Source organism: Zingiber officinale, chromosome 5B (genome assembly GCF_018446385.1).
Source record: "Zingiber officinale cultivar Zhangliang chromosome 5B, Zo_v1.1, whole genome shotgun sequence".
Lineage (NCBI taxonomy): Eukaryota > Viridiplantae > Streptophyta > Magnoliopsida > Zingiberales > Zingiberaceae > Zingiber > Zingiber officinale.
The window spans coordinates 19749779-19757984 of record NC_055995.1 but is presented as its reverse complement, the minus strand read 5'-3'; positions in this window follow the sequence as shown (position 1 = coordinate 19757984).

Below are 8206 nucleotides of genomic sequence, written 5' to 3'. Positions count from 1 at the left end.
AACAAGGAGCCACCACCCCTCCCTCTCCTCTCTCTTTCTCCACTTGCCGGCAGACACATCCCGCCACCACCACGAATCGAGGAGAGGGGGGGGGAGGGGGGGGAGAGCTTCCTCTTCGTCTCTCGTTGGCACCGGGATGAGAGGGAGATGCACAGTCGTCGCCACTTTTTCTCTCGTCACCGGTGAGCCATCTCCTTCCTCTCTCCTTCTCCCCTCACCGACGACGACCGCCTCCAAACCGCCTTCTTCATTCTCTTTCACTGCCGCCGTGAGGAAAGCATGCCTCAACCGCCTCGCCACCTCCCCTCTCATCGGCAACACAAGTACCTGCCGGTCTCCACTGCCGGACAAGCCTTTACCGCCTACGTCACTCCCAGCGAGCCATCCCGCTGCCTCCACCATGGACACTGTCACCACCTCACCTTTGTTGTTGGCTCTCCTGACTGCCAATGCCGTCCTCCAGTGAGTTCTATCGGTCAATCTCGACTCTATCCAGCGCCAGAGGTGCTACCTTTGCACTCTGGGTCGTCGACTTCTTGCCACAGTCGGTTGTCGTCATCCTACGATATCCAGCCGTCGATCTAGCTCCCTGCAATTTATTATGTTTCGGCCTGCGAATTGCGGTTGTATTCTGGACTGTGTGCTTTGTGTCTAGCCTTCATGTTGTTGTTATAGTCGGGTCTGCGTACCAAAGTCATATCCCGGCCTACGCGCCGATGTCCTATCCCGACTTATGTGCCGATGGCATATCTCGGCCTGCGTGCCGATGTCATATCCCGGTCCGCGTGTCAATATCATATCCTGACCCGCGTGCCGAGGTCGCATCCGATTTCGTGCCACCGTGTCCGGCTCCACGTCATCAGATCCAGCTCTACATCCTGTTCAGAGTCATCTACTCTTTCGGGTTAGGAAACTCGAGCAGCGTCCCGACCAGCTCACAGATCCACTCGAGGGCGCCCCCTGGGTCAGGGTACGTTCTTCATTCTTATCCTATATGTATTTCATTATTTTATATATTATTCTATTACTTATATATTCATTGAATCTACCTTGAGCATCAGGATATCAGGACCGAGGCAACCCGGTTGCTGGCTGTAGGTAGTGTTGACTTGAAGACTTCTGACGACTTGGTTAATATAGAAGTCATCTCAACATATCCCCTCCGGGACATCACGATTCGATCAACATTTTATCTATCTCATCTGACGATCCATCTGACTCAAATTTCGGACAGGATCAACAAACAAATATGGCAGCTCATAATTATTTGAAGTTAATGATTAGTAATAGTCCAACAACTGATGCTAGGATTAATGGTTGTAACAGATGAACGGCTTCCTAAAAGTCATGGCCACGAGCTCCATTGATAACTCCTGACTTCATATTCCTTTTGATGGCTCTCTCTCACTTTCACTTTCATATTCTTCGCTCACTTCACTTACTGTCTTGAGCATTAGAGGAATTTTGTCGAACAACTTTGACAAGGACAGATCTGGGAAAAAGAAATGGATTGAGCTTAAAGGAATAGGCTAAGTAAAAGTTTTACTAAAACGAATACAAATCTTTGGGCTGGCCTAGAACCTAAGACGTCCCTTAAGAAGATCTGTCTTTGCTTCAGTATCCTTCGAATTTTACTCTAGCTTGTGTATTTAAAGTTAGGTTGTGCAATTGGACTACCCTTTCACCTCTGTAGCCACATCATTAGTAAAACTTTGCATCACTGCGAGCTCAGCATCCAGCTCGGTGGTAGATTTTCACATCCTGAGATTAGTAGCAGAGCTAAGAATTATAGGCTAAACAATTTTTTTTAAAAAAAAACCCAATAATTTGATTTGAAATTTGATTAGTAGATGATGAGGTGAATAGTTGAAAAATTAAAATAGTCTCCAGTTGGGCCCTGATAAAATCTACGGATCATTATGTATCAATCATCTTGTGTTGAAAGAACTCGTTCTTGAGTTTAGAGTAATTTCATATAGTAGCCGAGAAGAATTATCTGGTACTGAATCTACAAAATCCACTAGCAGTACTAGATATAATCTAACATGTTTGACTACTAAGAAATGCGCAGCAACTGCTCCTGTTATTTTTGCCGAGGTATTAGAATGATAATCTTCAATTACTTAAGCGATCAAAATTATTGTCTCAAAAGAGTCCTCAAAGGATTGAGGTTGATCCTTGCTTTCTTCATATTCTGATTCAGTCTTCTAATCCATGACGTATCTATTCATTAAAATAATAGATAGAAGAGTCTTTGATGTTGCGCCCACAATATGATCATTCAATACCACTTGAGCTAGCTTTTGGTCCAAAGATACTTTAGATTGAGATCTATAGAAATGACATGCTCTTTCCTCTATGCTGAAGGGTGCTTCACAGTCTTCAAAAGGTTGAGTTTTGTTGCTAGAAATATCTAATTCAGTTGCAGAATGCTCAGAATTGGAGACAACTACATTATTTATTGCACTTCTGTTCTCTGAAGCACATTAAAAAAAGTGTTTGATCTTGGTGATGCTAGGGGGCTCAGGTTCATCTTGTTGCTCTCTATGTGCGACTTTGGCATGACTTGATAAGGTATCTTCTTCATTTTCTCTTCAAAACCTTCTATATTTCGTGGTAAATTGGCATTTCAATAGTAAATGCTAGAGAAACATCAGTCAGCACTTTAGATTCAGCTTCATTGGCATTTATATCAACTTCAACATCCACATTAGATGCCTTGCTAGAAATAAAATTAGGCAATCCTTTCCCTGCATGCACAACTTTTGTCTTGGATTTCTTTTCAGAATTTTTCTTCACTTCCCGCGTTTCTACAACTTTGTTATGGACAGCTTGATCATTTTGGTCACTGAGATCTAACGAAGAAAGATTGATATCAGTCACAGGAGGTACAAAATCTGTAGATAATTGACTGTCCTCCGAACCAAGGGGTGCAATGGTTTGAGCCTGAGAAACTTGTGGTACCTCTTGTTCTTTCTCTGTCTCAAACTCTGAGTTATATTTTGGGATTCGAAACCCGATTTCTCTGACTACCCTCGAGAGTATAAGAGAAATTCAAATCGTCCACCATCTCTTGCTTTGTCTTGGTATTAGCAAGAGTAGCAGCACTATCCATCACAAATTGAGTATCTGATCAGTTTGAAGTAATTCCTTGGTCGAGGATCTGAGTGGAATGGGAATAGACAGAGGTCCAGGAGTTAATGAACTAACATCCAGGGAACTTTGTAAGTTATGTTATTATTGGGATAATACGATGCTCGTCCATTGCCTTCCTTCAACTTCACCAGGCTTCACAGTCAAATAAATCTCCGCTTGCCCTTCGTACCCATGTCTTCACTCTTCGAGATTTGAAGTCATCACATTGTGTGCCCTGCTCACATGGTCAAGATCAATTAGGGCAGAAGCCATCTCAGGCAACTCCGCATGAAGATCGATTCTCGCTGCATCCCTCTCGCTGGTGAAGAACCACTCCATTATGTGATTCAATCAACAATATTCTTTGTGATGTATTATGAAATTCGGATAGATCAACTTAAAATTTGATATCTCTATGTCAATCCTCTCGACCACATACCTTCTTATGGCGACCATGATTATGATGATCCTCCGTTAGATTTGACGCTCGACTTCTTTAATCAAATACTCTCAACTCATATTTTATAAAGAAAAAAAATAAAATAAAAAAAATATTAATAGACTCATAATCCTAAAAATTCTGAAAGAATTCAAAATTTAAAATGATAAAAATTATCAAAAAAAATACCTTAAATACTTAAAATATCAAAATTACCAATAATAATAATAGTAATATCTGGATTATTTTGCATTAACGTTGCTTAGTCATCATGATTTACCTCCCTTCCAAATACTTTGGGCAAGAGGAGTGTCTAGGGTGAACACATCACCTTTTACCAAAAAAAGTCTTTTGTTTGCCCACCCCTTGAAACGACTTAGTGGTAATGCCCCAATTGATCACCCATGTATTCAAGGTATGAGTCTCAGGATTGGAAGGAATTCACCATCGTAGTTGAAAACTAAATATGTGGGCTACTTGGCAATCAACTTACTCGTGCTTCCAAATTTACTCGATAGACAAATCAGGAAAAGGTCGGCCATAGACCTGACCACAGTTTGGAATCGACGGTTCGACGGTTCAGAACCGCCGATTCGATGGTTTCAGACAGATTAACCCTTAACCTTAACCACTCAAGATGATTACGGTTCACGGTTCGGAACCGCCGGTTCACGGTTCGTCACGGTTCAAGATTATTATGTTAAAAAATTAAAAATTAAAAATTACAAATTAGAAATTAAAATTTATTGGAAAAAGGGTTTGCATGCACTTATTTAAATTGCCTATGTATCCCTTTAGGGAAATTAAAGCCCACGTAGTTCTTTTACATTTTTATCCTTTTACATTTTCACTCACTTCCATTTCTTGTTCTTGTTGTATTTGTTCCTTTAGTATCAAAATCTTCAACTTCGTCATCTGAAAGTTACATTCCTTGGATTCTTTTCTCCGCTCTAGTCCAATCGTCCAGTAATGCTTGGGCTTCCAATGAGTTGAGAGATAAAGTTGATCGTCGTTCATCTAATATGTTGCCGCCAACACTGAACGCCTGCTCCACAGCAACAGTTGACACTGGACAAGCTAATATTTCTTTGGCGATCACGGAGAGAACGAGAAAGCTTTGAGCCTTCTGTGACCACCACTTTAAGATATCAAAATTTTCGCTATCTGTTTCATTAAAATCAAAAGAAGTCGTAAAATAATTCTCACGTTCCTGTGTGGAACTTGAGGATCCTCATGGGCGTTTTGTCCATTCTTTTAATAAGAGTTGTGCTTTTGTAAGTTTTAAATTACTACTAGTAGTTTGTTGTATTTCAGAAATATTAGTTTGTGTTCATATTTTGCATAATATCGATTATAAATATTATATAAATAAATTCTAACATTATATATAATATTAACTGAATCGGGAAGAAGAATCTTTAATTGGAATTAAAGCGTCATAATATAAAGTTAACATTTCTTGTAAAACTTCTAATTTAAATCTAGGACTTAAAGCGAATGCAATTAAATAAATTTCAAGAATTAAATAAACATATTTTTCCCATTTAGTTTTCATAGCTAAGATGCAAGGAGAGAAAGATTTATTATTAATATGTTCATTTAAAACTAATATTATATTAGAAAAATTTTCTAAAACTAATTGAGCAGTGGGGTTATAAACACCGGAAAGTCGTTCGGTTGCATCATTAAATACTTTTAAAATTTCACAAATATTACTACAAATATTCCATTGTTATGAAAATAAATATATATTAGTATTAGTATTTTGTGCAAAAAATAAACATAATAATTCTTTATATTGAAATGAATCTTATAATAATTAGTATGTTGAATTCCAACGTGTTGGTACATCGCGTGGAAATTTTTTATGTCTCATTCATTAATTTTACAAAACCTACCCCATTGTTTCATTATAGATGGATGAGACCATAAATAAGAAATTGCAATTCTAATTGGTTTAACATAACTTTCTAAAATTTTTAAATCATCTTGAACAGATAATTAAATTTAAAACATGGCATACACAACGAATATGAAAAAATAAACCACCAATAATAGGTTGACAAACAAATTTTAGATCATCTATACAAGTGGTATTGGAACTAGCATTATATAATGATATTGAAAATATTTTATGAGTTAAGCCATATTCTTTTAAAATTAAACATAATAATTGTGTGATGTTATGAGCATTATGATTCATCAAAAACTCTATAAGCTAACAATCTTTTTTGGAGGTTCCAAGAGTTATCGATTCAATGGCAAGTCACACCCATATACGAATATGTTTGCCAATGATCACTCCAAATATCGGAATATAAAGAAACTTTATTATCTAATTTACTAAATCCATCAATTAAATTCTTTTTTCCTTGTTTTACTAATTTTTTAATTGTACGAGTAAGTGTAGTCCTAGGAACACGTTTAGCACATGGATTAAAAGATTCTTTACAAAAATCTTCAAATGTGCATTTAGATCCAAAACTAAAAGAAAAATGTTCTACGAAAACAAATTTAGCTAATGATTCTCTTAATTTATTATCCGAATATAAAAATAAACCGGAATCGGTACTACCGCTAGTTGAAGAAAATATTGATAATTGTGTTTGAGAACGATCGAGCCCATATTCCGTCGGGTGCTTCGTTTCTACATGTCGTTTCAACGACCCATAGCCACCGCCGACTTGGAATTTGTAGGAAGCATTGCAGTGCTTATATTTTGCACGCATTTCTCCAGACGGAAGAGTGACATTCTCAAAATGTTTAGTGAAAATAGAAGACTTTAGAGGAGGAAGTTCCCGAACCTTAGAAGTAATTGCATCGATACTTCCTTGTGTTTCGGATGCTCGATCTCATCATCGGTGGATTGAATGTTGGGGTCCTTCTCCCGCGGATTCATTATTTGTTTTCCCTTCCGAGCTCGAGATGATGCACCTCCGTGGCCTCCTTCCATTGTAATTGAAAATTGAAAACGAAAGCATGTAGAGAATACGAAATTGAGATTAAGAGTAAGAGTAGAGAAGATGTGTGTGAAAATGATGAAATGAGCTATCTATTTATAGAGTTTTAATAGTAACGGACACTAAATCATAGCCATTGATCAAAAAACGGTCAAATAATTCTAACCGTTGAAAAAAATACTCAAAAAAACATCCCCAACGGCTATGAACTGCCAGTTAACCCGCGGTTCAAGCCGTTACAAAAAAAAAAAATTGCGGCTGAACTGGCGGGTCGAACCGCCGGTTACTCGCCGGTTCGTCGGTTTTACAGTAAATGAACCGGAACCGGCCCGGCAACTTGCCGGGCCGGTTCCGGTTTGACCCGGCCAACTGGGTCAATGGGCAGCTAACCCGTTGACCTAGTTACGGGCCCGGGCCGGGTTCAAGCCAAACCCGGCCCGAGGTCGGGTCTAGTCGGCCCTCCACAAGACTTAGTTATGTATGTTATAACGTGTGGATACTTGCGTTATTAAAAAAAAAGTCTTTTGTTTGGGTAAAAAATTAAAAGGACGCTTAAAATTATACAATACATTGATTTAAAAAAAATTACAAAGAGGTACCACTAGACTTTTTTTATTCTTAGAATATCTTTATTTTCAATGCTGGTGTAGCAACTAGAATTGACTACTACAACTTCAGCATTATTTCTTACTACTAGTGCTATCATAACAATTACGATTATCTATTATAATGTGTAACTATTGCTGTACAACTATTATTATATATTGTAATAGCTACTAAATAATTTTTATAATTTTATAATATCTGCTTACTATCTTTTACAATTGGATAATAGCTTTTTAGGTAGTTGCTATAAATATTTTAAAGTGACTTAGCTTTGGTCAACTTAAAATATTTTTTAATAAAATTTAAATAATTTTAATTAAGTTGGTAAAAATTATTTTATATAATAATTTTTATTTGATTAACTTGAAATAACTTTATAAAATTTAAATAATTTTTACTTAAAGAAATTTTATATATAGTAATTTTGATTAAAATATAATAATAAATTTTTTATAATAACACTATTGGAATAGTAGTTTGAGTATAAACGTAATTATTTAAATTATCTTTTCGACGATATACATGTTTTTAAATTTTACCAATTTATGATGCTAAAGACAACTTAGCGGTCAAAAAGTCACATGCGTTTTATGCATAGCCAATAAAACACTATGTCATCCACCTCTTCTTCATTGTGATCGGAATAGGATGATGATTTAATCGTAATTAATTAAAATATTTTTATAAATTTATTGTCCCTATTAAATTATAATTTAAGTCGAAATGAGTGATTAGAGATCACTTGAAGGTTACTCTCTGTTTAGCATTTGGTAACCTGGTCATTTGTCTATTTTCGACGACTTTCGATTGTCTGTTTTGATCCAAACTATAATATGTGAGAGACACTGAATCCAGGGAGAGATCATAACTAATTATGATTGAATCGTAGCCATGATCCGATCATAATTGTGAGTTGTCCATTCTCTGATCTATTTTTTTGGACTAGGAAATCTGGTCTCATGTTGGACCATAACTGGATTGGCACGGCCCATGACAGTTATTCTAATAGATTTTAAAATTAATAAATATAAAATATCTTACTAGATATTTAGCCTTATAATATTAA